At 38.5% G+C, this 20000-nt stretch overlaps 1 pseudogene across 1 annotated transcript in view; it reads right to left on the bottom strand.

The window, feature by feature from the left end:
• Positions 1-979: 979 nt before the first annotated feature.
• Positions 980-20000, bottom strand: part of LOC308337458 (proteasome subunit beta type-1-like) — an 82586-nt pseudogene continuing 63565 nt past the window's right edge. The window contains exons 2-3 of the transcript in view: positions 19758-19947; positions 980-1706 (exon numbers count right to left, since the gene is read on the bottom strand). The product of the transcript in view is annotated as a proteasome subunit beta type-1-like (transcript). The remainder of the gene's footprint in view (positions 1707-19757; positions 19948-20000) is intronic.

Below are 20000 nucleotides of genomic sequence, written 5' to 3'. Positions count from 1 at the left end.
ATTCTAAAACATGCATTTAGTGCCACAACACTTCCCTTGAACAACTACATTAGATGAGTCTCACAAATGTCACAATTTACATTTAATTTCAGCTAAAATATGTTCTAATTTCCCTTGGGTCTTTTCCAATAATTCACTGGTTATTTAGTATTTTTTTCCAAATATTAGAGGATTTTCCATATATTATTTTGTCTCTGTTATTACTATCTAGTTTAATATCATTATGGTCAGCAAAAGTACTTTGTACAACTTCCATTAACGATTTTAAGGTTTGTTTATGGCCCAGAATATGTCCCATGTGTACTTGATAAAATTAATTCAAGCTGGTGACAGTATCGTTTAGGCTTTCTATATTCATATTCATCTCCATTCTTATTCTTCTATCAATTACTGAAATGCCTGTATCGAAGTCACCATATACATTTGTGTATTTGTCTATTTCCTCTTTCATTTATATTACTTTCTATCAGGTGTCTTTTGAAGATCTGTTGTTAGCTGCATATGCATTTAGGATTGTTATGTCTTGGTGAACTAATTCTTTCATAATTAGTTCCTTCTTCATTCCTGGTAATAGGTATTGCTCTGAAGTTTCCTTTGTCTGATATTAACATAGCCACCACAGCATTTTTTCAATTATTATTTGCATTGTATATTTTTTCATCATTTTACTTTCTTTATTACTCGGGCTTTACTTTTTAATAAAAGAAATGAATTGGATACTTCCAAGATACAAAATTAACCAGTTTTTTTTTAAAGATTTTATTTATTTATTTGACAGAAAGAGATCACAAGTAGGCAGAGAGGCAGGCAGAGAGAGAGGGGAAGCAGGCTCTCCACTGATCAGAGAGTCTGATGTGGGGCTTGGTCCCAGGACCCTGGGATCATGACCTGAGCTGAAGACAGAGGCTTAACCCACTGAGCCACCCAGGCGCCCCAAAACTAACCAGTTTTAAAGTGATTAATGATAACAACACACAGCTCAATCCTTTCGCAGGGGAACAGTCCCCTCCCTGCTGCCCTCCTTGGTCAAGATGCAGATATGAGTGCATCCCCAGTAAAACCATCCCTCTCTACCACAGAAATGAAGACATCTTTCACAAGATGCGTGACTCTGTCCAAGGACAGGGGGACAAGGTCCACATTTTGCCTGCTCTTAAAACCAACCTGGTGGTCAAGCAGGGGCTGTAGCATGGCATTTGCTGAGCCTCCAGCCTTGAAAGAGTCTCAGTGGTAGAATCGAACCAGGTCAAAGTTGTACACAGCTCCTTTCCCTTCTTCATCCAGTTCTCTGATGATGTTGTAAACATAATATAGAAAGAAGTGTCTTGAATGGAGGGTTGTGGACAGCATTGCAGCAATTGCCCCTGTAGTCATGGTCTTGTTATTAGAATGCTTACATGTCTTTAGTGTTGCTTCAGTAATCTTGGTCAAGGTAAGAGTCTCCATGAAAACCGCTGCATCCAATGACTCTTTTGTCTGTTAATTTGTAACACCTGGGGCCATCCCAGGTGCGAATTAAAAGCCCTTCACTCAATCAAGTGTCAGAAGCAACAACTGAAAAACCTCCTCCAGCGATTACCAATACAGTACCTCCATTGAAAGCACAGGGCGAGAAGCACAGTGGCAAAGGGCGCAGGGCCTGGCAAGGCTCCATTGCCAGGTCTTGGCCTGGTCCCCAGCACAGGATCACGTGGCTCCAGCTGCTGCTGTCTCACAGTCAGATGGCTCCATCATTTTACTTTCAGCCTATATATGCCTTTATATTTAAAGTGTATTTCTTACAGACAGCATGTAACTGGGTCTTGTTTTTTATAATTTAATTTCAATTTCTGCCTTTTAATTTGTGTGTTTAGAGTTTTAACACTCCATGTAATTGTTGTCATGATTTGATTTAGATATGACAGTATTTGTTGCCGCTTGTCCCCACTGTTTTTACCCTTCTCTAACCCCATTCCTGATTTCTTTTGAGTTGGCTGGGTATTTTTCTTACTATTCTATTTCAATTAATATATTGGCTTGTTTGCTGTTTTCCTTTGAATTATATTTTTCATAACTTCAGTAGAAATTACAATATATACATTTAACTTTCGCAATCTGTTTAGCGTTAGAATTTTACCACTTTTTTTTAAGATTTTATTTATTTATTTTTTTGAGAGAGAGAGCAAGAGAGAGCACGAATGGGGTGAGGGACAGGGGAAGAAGCAGGCTCCCTGCTGAGCAGGGAGATCAATGCCATGCTGGATCCTGGGACTCCAGGATCATGACCTACACAGAAGGCAGACACTTAACCGACTGAGCCACCCAGGGGCCCCATAAGTAAAATCTTAAAAAATAATAAATGAAATCATACAATATTTCTTTTATTGACCTATTTTTCTAGTTACTAGTTCTATCCTCTGTCATCTCTAGTCTACTAGTTGAGTCCAGATGGTAATTTTTTCATTTCAAATGTTGTAGTTTTTAGTTCTAAATTTTCCATATGGTTCTTTTTTATATACTTTTTATTTCTCTGCTGAGAATATCTATCCATTCAAGTGTTTTTTCCTTAACTTCATGGAGCCGAGGTATAACTGATGTTTTAAATACTTTGTCTGATAATTCCAACATCTGGGTTTTCTCAAGGTTCGCATTTGCTGATTATCTTTTCCTTTGAGGATTGGTCATATTTTCCAGGCTCTTAATACATCTAGTATACATAGTCACTCATATATTTTGACTATTAAGTTGTTTAGACTCAAGGTCCTGAAACTTCTGGGTTTTTTGGAGAACATTGACTTTTGTTTTGTTTTGTTTTCTCGGGTAATCACCCTGTTAGGTTTAGACCATATATTCTGTCTTGCCTTACATGGGTGGCAGGTCAAATCTTAGTTCTGAATGTGGAATAACCATACAATGAATACTTTTCATCCTTAAAAAAGAAACAAAATATGCATACATGCTATAATATGGATGGACATCAAAAACATTATGTTAAGTGAAAATAGCCAGATGCAAAAGACCACATATTGTATGATTCCATTTATATGAAATGTCCGGAAAATGCAAACCTACAGAGACAAAAAAAGTAGATTAGTGGTTTTCAGGGGCTGGAGTTGAGAACAGAGTTTAACAGTAAACAGAAACAAGAGATCTTACTGGGGTGATGGAAATGGTCCTTGATTTCCATTAAAAAAAATCACTGAATTTTAAACTTAAAACAGGTAAATTGTACATATGTAAAGTATACCTCAATAAAATTGTCAAAAATTAAATCTTGTTTTCTTTCTTTAAGAAGGTGCTCTGCTTATTTGGATTTGTACTATGCAGGTATTGTTCAGGGTTGATGTGAGACTTGTGTGGATGATTCTAATCTCACTCCAATCTTCAAAGCCTTTGCTCGGCTAATTATGGTCCATCCCATGCATGCATAGCTCAGGAGTCTGGCTGAGACTTATATACAATTTAGAGGCCTCTTCTCCAGTTCTTTCCTACTGTGATTCCTCCCACACTATCCAGATTTGTGGTGCTCCTATCCTTTGTTCTTCTGGCCAGAAAGTTCATGATCTCTCTATCAGAGTTTTATTTCCAACACCACCACACCACTACATGACTGAATCCACTCTAGGCACAAAGGAGCACAAGGGGAAAAAATGGAAACTCACCCCCATGCAGGTCACTTCTCCAAGTTTTGACCCCACTCCATAACCTTACTGTTTCTATTAACTTTTTAGAGGCCTCAAATAGCAGGTTTTGTATTTTTCCATATTTTTCTGTCATAATTAGCCAGAAGGATGGGCTGTAGTCAACTTACACAGCCATAGCAGAACTACAACTATGACAGAATTAGTTTTGAATCCTAGCTCTACCACTCACTAGCTGTATGACAGCAGACAAATTACTGAATTTCTGAGTCTATTTTATTTTCATCTATAACTGAAAGCCTATTCTTACTCCAAAAATGATAGAAAAATGAGGAAGGGAAGGCTTCCTAACGATAATTCCCTTATCATTAGCTACCAGAGAACCGACCCCCCCTTGCCTAAATGTATTTCTTCAGTTTCTGAAAAGTAACACTCATTATACTTTATTGTAATGATTTGTTTAAACTGTCTATCTTGTCTACTAGAATAGAAGGTCTATGAGGTCAGGGACTGTGTTTTCCTCATTTATGGCTATATCTCCACAGAATAGCTGCTCACTATTCATCCAGTCAATAAAGATCCCAATGGACAGTCAGTCCACTAACACCCTACATGTATAAGTCTTAACCTCAACACCTGTGACATTGACCTTCACTTCTCTCTACCCACTCACAGCCGTGGAAGCCCCTCTACACCTTGCCATCACCAGAACTGCTCTGCATCAGAAATCCTTAACTCCAATATCCTATTATCTGACCCTTTACCTTCCAGCTTCGCTCTCACTATACATACTCTTGACCTCACAGTGACTTGTTCTTTTTTTTTTTTTTTCCAGCCTTGGTAGAAGGCTTATGTAGCCCCTTTGATGCTGTAAAACACCCTTGGACAAATTTCTCAGGTTGCTTCTCGGTTTCCTTTGGGCCCCATTTGTCAAGTCATGTGGGTACAACAACATGTCTCTGTGGTTATTTTATGTAGGAGGGATACATAAATATAATCCATTTAGATCATTCATATCATAGCTTGAAGAACTAGATGCTTGGTGCGCTACATAAATGGCCAAGCTCTGAGAAGCCAGGTTAGGTTATTGTAACATGACAAAACTCCAAAACTGATTCTCATTATTGAAGGTTTACTCTTATACCATATATATTCTCTGTCTATTCATTACTCATTGAAATGATATCTATTTTCAGGAAAAGCATAGTTTTGTAATTACATAGACTTCTTGTTTTTTTTTTTTTAAAGTGCATGGTTTGAAAGACAATTTTCAAATAAGTAATTTTCACTCAGTCATTAGAAACAAATGTTTTAATGAAACTAGATAGGTCAATATAACCTATCTTTTAGTTCTGGGTTGGTGTTGGGGAATAAATTCCTCACAATTCTCTTCTGGTTCTTTAATCTCCTTAACCTAGGGCACTGGCAGTTTTGCAAGGGATTTATATTCATTGTGATAAATTTACATGTCCTTCTACTTTCCTGTGTTAATAAAATTTTTACATGCTTTCTCTTTTTTTAAAAAGATTGTACTTATTTATTTGAGAGAGAGAGAGAGAGAGAGAGAACATGAGCAGGGGGAAGGACAGAGGGAGAAGTAGGCTCCCCACTGAGCAGGGAGCCAGACGTGGGACTCAATCCTGGGACTCCAGAATCATCACAGAAGCCAAAGGCAGACACTTCACTCACTGAGCCACCCAGACACCCCTTTACATGTTTAAAAAAGATTCTGTGCTTAAAAATAGGAATTTGGGGCGCCTGAGTGGCTCAGTGGGTTAAGCCTCTGCCTTTGGCTCAGGTCATGATCTCAGGGTCCTGGGATCGAGTCCCGCATTAGGCTCTCTGCTCGGCAGGGAGCCTGCTTCCTCCTCTCTCTCTCTCTCTCTCTCTCTCTCTCTCTGCCTACTTGTGATCTTTCTCTGTCAAATAAACAAATAAGAAATAGGAATTTTTAAAAATTTTTAAAAATTTTAAAAAAATAAATAAAAATAGGAATTTTTATGATATTTTGAATTCTAGTAAATGATAAATTCTTCTTTGGGGAGGATGGTTCTCTGGGGTGTAGTGGGTGAAGGGGAGCGAGAGAATGGGGAAAGATACTTCTCCTTATTGGTAAAGCAAATTCTGACCCTGTTTTCCCTAAGCCTCAGTCTATTCTTGAATTAAAACCTCTTCTGGTTCTCTTTCCCTCTTCATTCTTAGCCTGCTAGAAAATACTGAATCTTGTTTATCTTAGCCCTAGAACCATGTGGTTTCTTAGGAAATAGATCACAAATGTCATCTGCCCAAGACAAAAGCTACATATATTTAATATATACTTAGACACCCTCAAAGGGCACCAGTGGATGACCACTGAGATAGATATCACTTAGTAACCATTCACATCATATACACACTGCCACACTACCAACTGAGACCATAGTATATGATTTAAAAACCTGAAAATGATAGAACTGAGAGCAGACAGAGATAACAGAACCTAACCCCTCGTTTATTTTACAGATGGGGAAACAAAGCACCTGAAAGGTTAATCAACATGCCCAAGGTCACACAGCTATATCATTGTTTTAAATTGTACACTCATTCTGTACCAGTAGAACATTTTGTGATGTCATATGCTAGGCTAACCACTGTCCCTGCAGTCACATAATGAAGTGTGCTCTTTCAACCTCATTGCAGAAAATATAAAAATAATCACAAATATCTGTTCATTGTCAGAACACCCGGTTGGCTGCTTTAGATCATAAGCATGAAATTGCATCCACTTGATGTTTGGCTTTCCATAGCTGCAAAATGCAATTTCATGAAATACCACTGATTCATTTATTCAGCAAAATTTGCAACTTTGTTGAAACTAGAGGCCAAGGGTAATATGGGAAAGGGTGTTGTTGTAAACAATGTAGGAGATGCATTCCTCCTTGCCACTGAAGAGCTTTGAAACTGGCTGGAGAAGGAGCAAAATACGCAGAAAATGAATTAAGAATGAGGCAAAACTGTATGCTTGCAGGAGCAGAGGATTATACAGACTGATTACGTGAGTGCTGAGATGAACCAGAATAATGGTGAGATCTAAGTCAAATGGGGTTAATTAGGCAATTTCCTGGAAAAGGTGAGTTTCGTGCAAGATTACGAAAGTAATTGAAATACGGTGGCATTGAAGAGTGAAGGGCACTTTCTGTGGGGTAATGAAAACAGTGCAAGCATGGGACCGAGAAGCTGAGTAGTGTATAAGGGCAGAAAGGAAATCAGTCTGGCCAAAACAAAGGGACCTATCCTAACTAAGCCATAACAAACTAAGAGTGTTGGTGCCTGGGATAAATATGGAAGCCAGTTCTTACAGGGTAGGGTGGAAAATTTGCATGTTATCTTCTAAGCATTAGCTATCTATCAACTAATTAAATCAATAGTTATTGAATACCTAGTATGTACCAGGGCTTACCTCAGGCCAGGTGCTCTGCGAAGAGCTTCAAACATTTTCTCATGTATCCCTCACAACAATATTATCATTTGTAATATATTTCCCCACTTTGTTTATAAGGAAACCGAGCCTCAGAGGAAAAAAATGGCACTCCCAAAGCCACACGGCCAGCAAAAAGTAGAGAATCAGACCCAGAACTTCTGTCTCTACAACTCCTACTTATAACACTAAAGCTATAGGCATTCTCTATAGGTTTTTGAGCAAGAGACGAATATAATGAAAATACTATTGGTAAGAGATTACCCCGGCAGTTATGGGAAAGATGAACATAAAAGCAAAGTTCATAATTTTTAAATGGCTCATATGAAATACTATCAATTTAGTAGCAATTAATATTAAAGTACATACAGTTTCCCCGCTGAATTTTTAAAAAATCATATATATGAGTGTTCTGATGTGAAAGGAGAAAGATTAAAACTTAATAGCACCAGTTTCCTATTCTCAGCTGTGCTGAACAAATGAGAATAATAGACACAAATTTCATTCTCTTCCCTGACATTCCAACATTCAATGAGGTTTTATTTATGTATTTTACGCATTTATTTAATTTTAATAGGACATAAAATCCAGGCAAATAATTGCTTTTTCTCTTCATATATCTGACAAAATTATATAGCAGTCAAATATCCCTTTTGCAGCAGTTTCATGATTAAAAAAAATACCAAAATGAATTGTTCAATTAGTTTCTGCCTCAAAGAAGAGTTATAGCCTTAGGTCAAAGAAAATATACTCTGAATATCACAAAGTTACTTCCACTGCCAGTAGTGAGACATCTAGATTAGAAACATGAAAAACTAAATAGAAACCTATGGTGAGCATCACTGCCTCTGGTCACTGAACACATACAGGTTGAAAGCCTGCAATGAACTCAGCACTGAGCTAGGCACTTCTGTTTAATTGGTTTGCTTCTTTCCACAGAGATGCACAAGATATGTTAGAATTTATGATTAAAGAAAGAGATGTGCTAGAAAATTTTTATTTCTAGGATCTCAAGTACTAGACCAATTCTGCCCCATTTATTTGAAATGCCACATAAATTGTTGCAAATTTTTCATGGGTTCAGATGAACTCATTTTGGTATTTTAAGAGTCAACTCCCTTTCCCCTGAAAGATTGATCCACAGTAAATATAAACTCTGACCCTGGGCCTCAGCTGCCCCATTTGACAAATGAGCTATGAAGGGTCTTGGAGATATCTAATCTAACTCCCTAAGAGGGTAAGACAACTGCTAAGGAACTGCTAAAGTCCTTTCCAGCTCCAACATTCTCTGATCTACAGAATGTCAAGGGGATTATGTTATGTTCTCTTCCTGTAGTCATTCCTCTGGCTAATATATAACCACCTCTATTTACTTTTGTGCTAAAAATGCAACCTGCAACCTAGAAGAAACTCTAAAAGAAGGAAGTTTGAAGTTAGGTGCTTTTAAGACAATACTCCTACCCCCAAAGAAATTGTAACATAAAGCATCAACAAATTGGAAAGAAACTGAGCATCTCCTAGATTAATGTCTAGCCTATTTCTAAAGCCAATCCAGGAAGGAAATCCCTAAAACCCAACAAAATATTGCCAAATATTTATATTCTTGCTCAAGACTGACCAAACTTCGACTCCTTGAACATGTTACCTTTCTTCAATATTCCCACAGTATTTCATGCTGGGCCACGTCCACAATAGGCTCTTTACACCTATTTTTAGATGTTGATCTAGACTGTTTTTCAGTATAAGACTCTGGTGACCTGAGAAACTCAGCTCCTGCAGTAGAGCTTAACTTGAAAAGAGTTTCTAGTCTGCATGTACTGAAGGTGACTGATCTAGTTCATTTTCATTCCCATCAACATGTAGCTTCTCAAAAATATTCTTACTATACAAGTTAGGACCAAAACAGATTAAACAGTCATTTCAAATTCTAGCACAGGCACAAGCATGTTTAAGCTGCTCATTTTCCAAGGTCTGGCTAGTTTAGGGAATTGGATTATCAAAGCGATGAGATCACGGTCCAGTTTTCAACCCTTTTCAGCTAAAATTGAATCTGAGCCTTTTTTAATTTTTCAAAAATCTCTGACATGAATCTACATATTTGGTAAATTCAAGTGTAAATTTGCATAAATGTAAAATGTAATGTAAATCTGTAGATTCTGTATATAAAATAAATATATGCATATTCAATGATACATATGCAAATTACATCTCATCTATGCTTATAAATACACACGCAGATAATTATAGAATGGGCACTCAGATACTGTTCTTTCAAATATATGTGTGTTCTTCCAAAACATTAGTGAAACCTTGGGGGTTTGATATTTCTTCTCTCTCTTTCTTCCTACTCTCAAGCATTGTAGAAGATACTTCTCACAATAGCAGTGATTTCTAGAAGAAATTTGATAGTATTAGAATATTCATTTACATATAATCATTATTGTATAAGATAAGAGCTTGAAGGAAGGGACGCCTGTGTATCTCTGTTGGTAGGATCCTGGGATCAACTCCCGTGTTGGGCTCCTTGCTTAGCTGGGAGCCCGCTTCTCTCTCTCCCTCTGTCTGGTGTTCCCCCTGCTTGTGCTCTCTCTCTCTCTCTGTGTCAAATAAATAAATAAAGTCTTTAAAAAAAAAAAAGAGCTCAAAGGAAGAGCAGAAACAGTATCTACCAGTTGTTGGCCATGAGCTACTCCATATCGGTCTAGTCTATGTTTTAATTTTCCCAACACTTAAAAAGCAGGAGATATCACTTTATTTATCTAAAAATCCTGATTTCTGGGGCACCTGACTGGCTCAGTTGGTGAAACATGTGACTCTTGATCTTGGGGTTGTGAGTTCAAGCCCCACGAAGGGTGTGGAGATTACTTAAAAATAAAATCTTTTAAAAAAGAAAAAAGAAAAATCCAGATTTCTGAATTCTCTTGAAAAATCAAAAGAACTGGCAACACAAGGTAACACACAATTCAGTGTGATCACAATCAAGAGGAACCAAAGAGCTGCTATTCCCTCCAGATAGGGCTGTGTTCTTCGGTATATCACAGCCAAACGGGCCATCTCGGTCATTTGTTACATTCTTAACCCTATACTCGTTTGAATTTGCAACTAGTGGGGCACCTGGATGGCTCAGTCGGTTAACTGTCTGCCTTCAGCTCAGGTCATGACCCTCTTCAGCTCAGGTCACAATTCCAGGTTCCTGGGATGGAGCCTGCATCGGGTTCCCTGTTCAGCGGGGAGTCTGCTTCTCCCTCACCCTCTCCCTTACCCTGCTCATGCTCTCTCTCTCAAATAAATAAATAAAATCTTTATTTAAAAAATTTAATTTTAAATTTAAATTTAATTTAATTTAAGTTTAATTTTGATTTAATTAAATTTAATTTTAAATTTTAATTTAATTTTAAATTTTAAATTTAAATTTAAAAAATTTGATAGGTTCAACCTTCTTACATAATAGAGGTTGACTAACTTTCTATCCTAAAGTCTTTCAAGGGTAGAGCACGGTGAGTAGATATAGTCTTTACCCTCAAAGACCTTATTATCTGCTTCACGGGAATACACATATTCATAATAAAGCACAGAATGTGATAATCACTATAAAAGAAGCATACATACAATGCAGAGAAAGTTGCAAAAAGAGATCACATCTTGTTGAGCGCATCAAAAAAGCCTTTATGACTGAAGTGTCTTTTCACCAGGTAGAACATATCATGAGAAACCAGTTTTGTCAGGTTTCTCCGCAAAAACTCTAGCTCCTACAGTTCCACACTTTGTGGTGGATGCTGTTATTTAGCCTTGCGGAGCCTCACTTACCTCATCTGTAAAATGGAGTTAATACTAGAATGTACAAAACAGGATTGTTGTGAGAATTGAGTGGCAAAATAGAGGTAGCCTTGCACAAAGTAAGCAACTAGCAAAACATTCTGATTATTATTGTTATTATTGAGAAAGTAGCATCTTTACAGATGGAAAAGAAAGAGGTGGCTCTACCCTACAGAGTGAGCATCAAGTTGGAAAAGTATAGAACATAGTCAAGGAACAGCAAGTACAAAATGGGGTTGAATCATAAGTAAAAGCAGCAGCCAGGTGTTTCCTAAAGCTGAGGGAATTCATTCCCAGAGACAACGTGTGAGGACACAAAGGAAAAGCAAAAGCTTGTCCCCCATCCAGATGACAACACCTTCCACCCTGCCACCGCCCAGGCCAGCTGGGAGCTCCCATCCTCCCCAGCCACACACCCATGTGATAAGCATAATAAAGAGATGCACAGTGGAATAGGAGAATGTAAGCTATGTCTCCATAGTCAAGGAAGTCACAAGTCAAGGAAGTCATAAATATCTTTCTTAAAGAAAAACAAGTTTGGATCTGAATGATGAGTGTGAGCTGACCAGACAAAATGAAGCAAGTGCATTCCTAGCCAAGACAAAAGCATGTTCAAAGGTCCTGTGGCAGGATGTAGCATGGAGAGACCAGGCATTAAAGGAAGGCCAGTGCAGTTGGGGCACAAAGAGCTAAAGCAAGTGCAAGGTGAGAGGACACTGAAGAGGGTGAGAATGGTTCAGATCATTCAAATCTTTCTAGGTCTTGTTAAAACTTCTAAACTTTTCTCAAGATCAGTGGCAAGGAGAATTACATGTTCATATCTGTATTTTGAAATGGCTGCACTGCAGAAAATGGATTGAAATGGGGCAAAGGTAGATGCAGGAAGATAATTTAGAAGGTTTTGAATGTGAGCGAGTGTAAACTGCACTAGACTACTGGTGGTAGGGCCAAAGAGAAACAGAACTGAGAGATAATAAGAAATGGAGAGAGTTAGTGACAGACTGGATGGGGCAAGGAAAGGAGAGGAGACAGGTATCAGAATGATTTTGGCTTGGCATGTTTGGTAGAGACCATTATTTGGAGAGGCAAATTTTAATCTTATTTTTGAACATGGTGAGTTTGACTGCCTTTGGAATAAGAAGATACATCATGTAGGTAGCTCGAAGAGAATAACCTGTGCTAGAGATAAAATTTTAGGTCATTAGAGTAAGGTGGTAATTCAAATAAGATCTCCCAAAGAAAGAGCACAGAGTGAGAAGAGAAGAGATTCTAAAACTGGCTAGGTAGTAGTATAAGATGAATCTACACGCAAGAGAGAAGGAAAGAAGCCAAAGGTGTAGGTGGAAAACCACGAGAGTCTTGCATCAAGAAAATTCAAACCATCAATCATTTCAAGGAGTCAACAGTTTAAACTACAGAATGCTGGCAGTCAGAGTCCAAAAAGCCAGCATAGCTTTTTTCTTTTTGCTGTTAATCATACAACTGCATTGCTAACTAGTGCACGGAATGAGTCCCCGTCTTGTTGGCTTTACAACAGTGAAAGTTTTCGTATGGAAACTATTATCATTTAAATAGAATTATGAGGTATAGGAGAAAAAGGTGAGAGCCAAGAGATAATCAAAAAGTACTATAATTTCCTCCATGTACACTTGAAGGGTTCCTATATCCAATTTTGCTATGAAAAACAAACAAACAAACAAACAAAAACCAACCCTTAAGAAGCTGTATTCTTATGCAACGTGTTGAAAACACTTTCATTTCTCCTATTTCTGTAATTGTGACTGCCTCTCCTCCAAATGGAGCTAACTAATCAGATGGTTGCATTTTAGAAAAAGTAAAAGCTGCAGCGCACATTGCAACAATCACCAATTAACGTTAACACAAGCTTCGTGACTGGATAATGTTCTCCCTTCTCCTCTCCCACACAGCAGATGACAAAATTAATTTAAAGTCACCATCTATCTGCAAAGCCATTTTGATTTCTAGTTAACGCTTTCTCATTCTGGAAGAAGGAATGAAGAAAACAAAAAAGCAACCGCAGTCAGATGCCTCCAGATTTCGTGTTTGTTGTTAAATAAGAGCAACGATGAAAAAGACAAACTTCAACAAACTGTCAACAATCCACACTTCACTCCTCTGGTTTTGTAGCTTATCAAATTTCCCATTCAATGTTCTTTCTACTTTCAACCATTATTAACTGGGTACCTACTATTTCCAGGCTTTCCTTTAGGTGGTAACAATGAAGTCGTGAAACAGACATAAATCCTTATCCTAATGGAGATTATCTTTGGCTTTATTTTGATTTTGTGAGGCTAACTTCAACAAACACCTCTTGCTAACTAGTTTACCTCTTTCCTTACTTGAGATTCGGATAATTGGAAGAAAAAAATCCTCAAGAACTGTTGGCTTTCCTTTCTCCTTTATTGCTCCTGCTGCCAGGCAACACATCCCGAGTCCTTTAGAATTTGTGGCAGAAAATTATTTGGGTGGTCTGGCTCTCTGCATGACTTTTATCCTTCTTTCTCTATTATTACTCTGTACTTTTTTATTTTTACTTTTTAAAAAAGATTTATTTATTTATTTATTTATTTGAGAGAGAGCGAGAGAGAGTGTGTGTGGGGAAGGGGGTGCCGAGGGAGAGAGAAAGAATCTTAAGCAGACTCCATGCTGAGTATGCAGCTTGATCCGGGACTTGACCTCACGACCCTGAGATCACCACATGAGGCCAAAACCAAGAGTTGGATGCTTAACAGACTGCACCACCCAGGCGCCCCTTAATTTTACTTTTTAATTAAGTAGGCTCCACGCCCAACGTGGGGCTTGAACTCATGATCAAGGGTCGCATGTTCTACCAAATGAGCCAGCCAGGTGCCCCTCTTAACTCTGCATTTTAAAAGGCCTGAGGTGGCATGTCCTCCAGCAGATAACACTCCTAATAATCTCACCTGGCATCCCAGCACACCCCAAATAAACCATTCACTCGAGTATGAACATACAAAACACCAGCAGTAACAACAAGAGACATACAGAACAAGAAAAATTTCCCCCTTTGGAATTATTGCCGTTCTCAGCTCCAAACAGCTGTTATGTGGTGATAGTAGAGAACACAAGAATGAAAAGGCATGATGAGGAGCATGTATCCCTCTCTATGCCAAGGAGGAAACAGAATTGTGACCTGAAAAGGTATTCACATTTTTAAAATTTCTTACGTTGCCAAATGACCTTCAAAAATTGTATCAAGTGACACTTCCACCAAGTGGTGAATGACAGTATATTAATTTTCTATGTTTGCCAACTTGACTGGCCAAAAGTAGTGTCTCATTTTATTTTGGGGGGGGCGGGTTTGTTTGTTTGTTTGGTTTTTACTAAAGAGATGGAATTTCTTTATGTTTCTTGACCCTTTGTATTTCTTGTTTTGTGAATGATGTGTTAATGCTATTTTGTCTGATTCCTGTTATCATTTCACTTCCCACCCACTGGCGGACACATTAGATGCCTCCCCCAACACTCCACTGAAACTGTTCTCCACAAGACCACTGTCAACCTCCTTGCTACTAAACCTAAAGGACTCGCTTCAGTGCTACTATCTTATACAACCTCTCAGCAACATTTTTTTAAAGATTTTATTTATTTATTTACAATATATATAGAGAGAGAACAAGTAGGGGGAGGAATTAGGATAAGCAGAGTGTGAGGCCCCAATGTAGAACTCGATCTCACGACCCTCAGATCATGACCTGAGCTGAAATCAAGAGTCAGATGCTTAACTGACTGAGCTACCCAGGCACCCCTCTTAGCAACATTTGATACAGTTAACTATTTACTTTTTTTTTTAATACTATTCACCCTTTGTTTCCATAACACAACAATACCTTGGCCTTCCTCTTACCTACCCTCTCAACCATTCCTTTTCATCTTGAGAATTTTTCTTCCTTTGTATGCGGCAGAGTTCTATTCCAGGGTTCTGTCTTACCCCTCTTATCTTCTTACAATACTCAGCTGTCTCCGGATGAACTCAGGACTGATGATTTCCATACCTCTATCTCCACAAGTCCTCCCACCTACGTTCCAGACTCATAAAAGTAAATTCCAGAAATTTCCATTTCCTTTAGACACCTACAAATCAACATGTCCAGAACATTATTCATCATCTTAATTTCCAAAGCTGTCCTTACTTCTTTTTATCACCACTCCTGATACATCATATCAATCACTAAGTTCTACCAATTCTACTTTATAAATAAATTTCAAATCCATCCACTGATGCCCTCCTTATCATTCCACCATCATCTTTCTACTAGGTTACAGAAAAAGCCTCTTAAATGGACATGTTGGCCACTCCAATCCATTCTCCATACTATAGTCAGTCAGATTGGCTAAAGCCCAAATCTATCATACTATTGCCTTCCTACTGAGAACATTTCAATGGCTTCCTTAAGAAAACACAAACTTAGGGCACCTGGGTGGGCTCAGTCGGTTAGGTGTCTGCCTTTGGCTTGGGTAGTGATCCCAGGGTTCTGGGATGGAGCCCCACATGGGTCTCCCTGCTCAGCGAGGAGCTGGCTTCTCCCTCTCTCTCTGCCTGCTGCTCCCCCTGCTTGTGTGCTTTCTCCCTCTTTCTCTGTCAAATTATTTTAAAAATCTCTAAAGAAAAAAAAGGAAGAAAATGCAAACATCTGGGGCACCTGGGTGGCTCAGTCAGCTTAGTGTGTCAGACACTTGGTTTTGATCCAGGTCATGATCTCTTGGGTCGTGAGATCAAGCCCCATGTCAGGCTCTGCCCTCAACGTGGCTTCTGCTAGAGATTCTCTCCCTCTGCCCCTCCACCCTCTCTTGCATACTCTCTCTCTCAAATAAATAAATAAATCTTTAAGAAAAAAAAACCCAAACTTCTGCACGTAGTTTTGAAAACTGACATTATCTGATTTCTCTCTTTGTACTCTGCCGCAGCCAAACTTAAGTGCCTTCATTTACCCCAAATATACCACGCTCTCTCTCAGTTCAAGGTCTTCACATATGTTGTTTGCTATGACTAGACTACTCATCTGCCCCTTCACCCTTAGCCCACTTCTGTGTCTGTCTATATACTACCCATTTTTTGCCTTTAAAACTTAGAAGTTTTACTTCTTCAGGAAGCTTTCTCTGGCTCCCCAACTATGAATTAGATGCCTCTTCCGTGTTCTGATTATAATCTCAACACACTAAACTGTAATTGTTATATTTACTTACATGTGTCTCCCACTAGATGGCAAGCTCCATGATGTCAGGGAGTATATCATTGTTACCACTTTGTAAATATACTAAGTGTCCAAGAAATATTTTATATTAATGTTTGTCCATTTTTCTAATGAGGTGTTCATCTTTTCTCACTGAATTATAAAAGCTCTTTATATATGAAAGATGTCAATCTTCTGTCATTTTGTTGTAAATATTTCCATACCGAAGAAACTATTCTTCTCATGTTTCCTGAACAAATTATTCCTTTTACTAGTTCCTTTCCTCTGTATGTGCTGTTCTCTCTGTTAGGAGTATACTGACTCCCTATGCATTATTTAATACTCATTCAAATGGCATTTTCCCCATGACTCCCTGGGAAAGAATTATTCAATCCTTTCTCTATACTCCCATAGCACCTTGTATATGTGTCAACTTCAAGAACTTAATGTTTTTATTTCTAGTGGAATTATGTTTTTTTAATATTTTTTTAAAAGATTTTTTATTTATTTATTTGACAGACAGAGATCACAAGTAGGCAGAGAGGCAGGCAGAGAGAGAGGAGGAAGTGGGCTCCCTGTCAAGCAGAGAGCCCGATGCAGGGCTCAATCCCAGGACCCTGGGATCATGATCTGAGCCGAAAGCAGAGGCTTTAACCCACTGAGCCACCCAGGTTCCCATCTAGTGGAATTATGTTTTTGCATGACTTTATCCTCCATTAGATTGCCAACTCCTTAAAACCAAAGACAGTTTTAATCATTTTTGTATTTTCCATGTCTGTCATTATTCCTGAAATATAGTAGTATCTGTAAAATACTTTGCTAAAAGCATTAATTTGGGCTTATAAAAGAGCATGTTTAATAATAAAAAATAAAAAACCAAAATATTTTTCTGTGAATAATCATAAATTCAGAACTTCAGGAAAGTCCTGCCTGACTACTAACATCTCAGCTAATAGAAGCCTCAACAATTATAAAATGGAAAATCATTGTTCGTAACTAAAGGTAAGTCAAGAAAAGACTCTAAATATATACACTCTCTGTAATTGTGTGTAAAGCTTTCAGAGAAAAGGAAAAATGCCAGATATTAATTAAGGACCTTAATTCAGAAATTGATGAGTCACATATATTAAATGTAAACCTGGGTTGCAGGTTGAATAAAAAGAAGCCACATAACTAATAGCTTTCCCTGTAACCCTTTAATAACTCTAGAGCTTACTGCTTTTAACCTCGGTGGTTTAACTGAAGGGGAGGAAATAATTGACAGAGATTTATCCTTGGTTACTAAATTGTGCAAGGCAAAAACCTGAGATTTAAATCGTTTTGCTAATTACATTTAATAACACTTTCTAATTGCCCTTTTTTAAGAAACTGTTTTTGCAGGGTACATGGGTGGCTCAATTGGTTAAGCACCCAACTCTTGATCTTAGCTCAGGTCTTGATCTCAGGGTTGTGAGTTCAGGTCCCATGTTGAACTTTGCACTGAGCTCAGAGCCTACTTTTAAAAAAAGAAATTGTTTTTGCATTTTTGGGGGGTTCTTTTCAGAATCACCTGTAGCTTCTTATGTTTCTAATTAGACTTTACTCTTCAAAACTTGCCATTTCTGATTGATTTTAGAAAACTTTTCAGTCATGGGGCACCTGGGTGGCTCAGCTGCCTGAGCGACTGGCTCTTCATTTGGGCTCAGGTCATGATTTCAGGGTTGTGGGATCAAGTCCCATGTTGGGCTCCATGCTCAGTGGGGGGTTTGCTTGGGATTCTCTGTCTTCCTTTCCCTCTACACCTCTCCTAGACTCTTTCTCTCTTTCTCTCTCTCAAATAAATAAATAAATCTTAAAAAAAGAAACTTTTCAGCTATATAACTCTTAAGAAGAAGAATTTACTTTTTGCCCTGAGGTTTTTTCTGCTTAGTTAAAGTAAAGGGCATTTGAACTTTGCATTTTAGAATCACAGTCTAGAGCTAGACAGGACCAATTACAATCAAACTTGTTCAAGCACCTTATATTTCATACGAGAAAAATTGAGATTCAAGGGAGATCCTAAGTGTCTTGATCAAGGTCAAACACCAAGTAGCAAACCAGATTTTCCACTAAATAACCATGTCTTTTGCAAAGGTTGGTTGGCCATTTAGCCATGAGTCAGTAATCCAGTAAAGGCTGATTCATGATTCAACAAATCTATATTGAATGCTTACAATGTGCCAGATGCCGTGCTAAGAACATATTTTAATTTTTTTTAAACTTCGCAACTACTCTTTAACACACAGGGGATACAGTGGGTAAATAAAGCAGACAAGGTCCCTGGCCTACAGTCTGATGGAAGTGCAGATATATTTCTTCCTTCCCCTACCCCAGGCCTAATTCTTATTTTTACTAACCTCTCTCTTTACTAAGACATTCAGTTCTTCCACAGGAGGAGGAATTTGACTAATCTGATTGGTTGGATTCAATCACTCACTGAGCGATTATCCCAGTGACTAAGGTTCCTTTGCCTCCAAAAGCAGGAAAGAGGATTTACTTTGTCTCTTCTATTGTCTGCCTCAACTGTAAGAAAGGCAGCACCCTCACAACTTTTGTATTCGCCTGTGTCAACAGATTCTGCTCTTTTCCTGCTTCTCACCAGGGTGGGTAGATTGGTCATATTAGCACCAGGGCCCAGGGGGCAAGAGAACAGAAAGGCCATTTTAGCCTTAAGCCCAGTCTGTGCCCTCTAACAATTTTCCCTGTATCTCTGGGGTATTGACCACTGTTTTCCATTCTTTGTGTACAGATTCAACTGGTTAGAACCCAGGAGGTTAGGGGGTGAATGATGATTATCCCCACAAGCCAGTCTAGTAGGAAAGATGGAATCAAACTAATAACTAAAAAATAATGAACTACACTTGTATTTAGTGCTATAAAAGACAAGTTCAGAATGCTACAAGGCCATCTAGATGAGGGAAGACTTCCTGAGGGAGTGCCATTTGACTGGCACCTAAAAGTCAGGTAGAAGCTCAGGTAAGCAAAGGGAAAGGGATGGAGGCAGAGCAGTCCCAGCAGAAGCACTAGCACATGTGAAGGCTCTGAGGCATAAGAGACCATGATACATTCAAGGAACTGAAAGGAGACCAACGGGTCCGGTTTCAACAGTGTAGGAGAGTGCCATATCATTCACTATTTAAAAGATAACATTTGGTCTCTACTATTTCTTAACAGTGCATAATCTCGACTTGCACTAATACAATTGCACACACATGAATAAAACTGGAGAAGTATTATGCTTGTAGGGGTGTCCACATGTCAGGAAGCTTTGCTGCGTAGATGAGTTAATAACACTTAAAACAATAACAAGTCCAGCTAACCAAAATGCCCTTATCTCCCACTAAGCCAGCCAACTGAGGTACGAGCCTAAGGTACCTGTAAAATACCCACAGAAGACATATTGATTTGCCCCTCGCCAAGCTAGAATTAATAAAAGCTCTTTCCTAGCTCCCTGTTTATCCAGCCCCATCTTCAAACATGAGACTCAACATCTAAAGTATTAACTTCTCAAGATTTGTGTTTGCCAGCCACTAGTTTTTCTTCCTTCAACAACATAAATAAAAATATCAAAAATAACTTATCCTTCCTCTCACTCATTAATCCTTGGAAATGGTGCCCATATGCAATTACTTTTGGCTGGCAATATGCTCTTCTGAGAGGCCTGGTAACAGCCTATCACTTTGACTAGGCTGGCTGCCCTTCATCCCTGGAGTGCTTGCCGAACTTCCATTTTTATCAGTAGCTTCTGTTTCTTTAGGAGCCCTGTCAACACTCAGCTTCTGTTTATCCGAAACTACCAGCTTTATTTTTGTTCTAATTGCTGCGGTAAAAAGCCATTATGGTAGAATTTTAAATTAAGCCATAGTTCAGACA

This window comes from Martes martes (assembly GCF_963455335.1).
Source record: "Martes martes genome assembly, chromosome: X".
Classification (NCBI taxonomy): Eukaryota; Metazoa; Chordata; class Mammalia; order Carnivora; family Mustelidae; genus Martes; species Martes martes.
The sequence above is the reverse complement of the archived record's forward strand: the minus strand, read 5'-3'. Positions and strand labels throughout refer to the sequence as shown.